Genomic DNA, 2,104 nt, shown 5'->3' with positions numbered 1-2,104 from the left:
GATTTCTAAAAAGTCCTATCTGGTGGATCTCCCTCAATCCCAGTCTAAGATTTTTCTGTCTTAATTAACATATCAATGGGTACTACAGGATTAATAAAAGATCACCCTTGGAAGGTACTCAGGGTCCAAGCTCCTCTGTTTTCTCCTCCTCTCATTTCTTCCTGTTTCATCTCACAGTTTGGAATCCAGTGGGTACCCTCCCGATTGCAGTCCTGAATATATGTGTTGGCGGCAGCTGCTAGGGGAATAACCAGGACACAGCAGATGTGTCAACAGCTAGGGTAGACCCAGCTCATATTGAAATTGCTTTTCAAGTGAGTCTCAGCCAAACAGCTCACAGTCACCCTTATGTGTTACTGTATTAAGCTAAAAGGTTAGTTACAAGTGAGATAAATATATGCTAGACTTAATGAGCTTTAGAAAAATTTCTAAAGTGTAATGCTTTGATTGGCAGATTAAGTTTAAAAATAAAAAAAAAAAATGGAGTTGCATTTCTCTTGCTTGGTGTTCTCATTAGAGTGACTTTGTCTTCAAACCCTGTGTCAATTCCTGACTCTCCCCTGTGATGCTCACGAAAGACAGGGTGACCAACTACTTCCTTAAGATCATCCAACTCTTGGATGATTACCCAAAATGCCTTGTTGTGGGAGCAGATGCAGCAGATCTGCATGTTCCTGGAAGGCTGTGGTGTTGATGGAACACTATGATATGCAAGGCCATCTGGGGGCATCTGGAAAACAACCCAGCTCTGGAGAATATGCTGCCTCATATCTGGGGGAATGTAGTCTTTGTGTTCACCAAGGAGGACCTCACTGACCCTGGGGACATGCTGCTGGCCAATAACATGCTGGCTGCCATCTGTGATGGTGCCACCGCTGTGTACGAGGTCACTGTGCCAGCCCAGGACACCGATCTTGAGGTTTAGAAGTTCTCTTTCTTCCGGGATTTAGGCATTACCGATAAAATCTCCAGAGGCACCATTGAAATTCTGAGTGATGTGCAGCTGATAAAACCTGGAGACAAAGTAGGTGCCAGTGAAGCCGCACTGCTGAACACATTGAATCTCTGTCCCTTTCTTTTGGGGTGATCATCGGTCAGGTGTTTGACAATGGTAGCATTTGCAATCCAGAATTGGTTGACAGCACAGAGTTGACTCTGCACTTCTGCTTCCTAGTGGTATGTCTGAAAGGTTGCCAGTGTTTGTCAGCAGAGTGGTTACCTCACTGTTGCCCCAGGGCCACACACTATCATCAATGGATAGAAGTGACTCCTGACTTTGTGGATAATCAGATGAAGATACACGATTTGATCTCTTTGACTAATCCCCTCAAAGCAACCAACTCAGTCAGCTTAGTTTGAGAAACATGAAAATAAAGGTTTACTTCTTTTATAAAGGGGTAGTGGTGGTGGTGGTGGTGTGTGTTCCTTGTATGCACAGACTCTAGTCACTGGCCTTGCAATTTTCCCCAGATAGAAAGAGGTCATCCTAGTCTGAGGCTCCATCACTTGAACCAAGGCTTTGAGGATGATGCCCAAGCTAGATTTAAACTGAGAGTCCTGTGTAACTCATTTGAGGTTCAACGTAGTGATCTGGAGTTTGAAGAGCTTCCTGAAGTAGTTCTTTCTACTTAACAAGCAAGACTGAGCAATGCTGATTCACAAGGATTTTCTAGAGGCAAGCACCAAATTGGCGGAGAAAGTTTCAGTCTGTATGTAGATACAGATTTTTTTCCTTTTCTATATATTCACAGTTCTAGTGACACAGACACATTTGGCCATCTCATTTTACCCTTACGATGTGCTTTATGTGGGAACACTGAGTACTTCCTGCATGGACTTCACATGTGCAGGTTTCATGTAAGTTTTTAATGAACTAAAAGCCTTCTATTAGGAGAGTACAATGCTCACTTAGAAGACCACATGCCCAGTCTACCGTTCTCATAAATGAAGGAATTGAGGCTGGAACAAATGACCCGGTATTTCCCCCAAGATGGTGACTGGACTAGCTGGTACCCAGGCTCTCGCTTTGCCCTTCCCTCTCTGGCAAACTCACCTAGGGAACTTGCTACATCCTACTTCTTATCTGTTGGTCTCAGGCAGGGAG

General features: G+C 44.1%; 1 pseudogene; it reads left to right on the top strand.

The window, feature by feature from the left end:
• The first annotated feature begins 565 nt into the window (after positions 1–565).
• LOC117719613 (putative ribosomal protein uL10-like pseudogene) lies at positions 566–1,294 on the top strand (annotated as a pseudogene).
• Positions 1,295–2,104: the final 810 nt, after the last annotated feature.

This window comes from Arvicanthis niloticus, chromosome 14 (assembly GCF_011762505.2).
Source record: "Arvicanthis niloticus isolate mArvNil1 chromosome 14, mArvNil1.pat.X, whole genome shotgun sequence".
In the NCBI taxonomy this organism is placed as follows: Eukaryota; Metazoa; Chordata; class Mammalia; order Rodentia; family Muridae; genus Arvicanthis; species Arvicanthis niloticus.
Note: the sequence above shows the minus strand (reverse complement) of the source record. Positions and strands in the feature narration are given on the sequence as shown.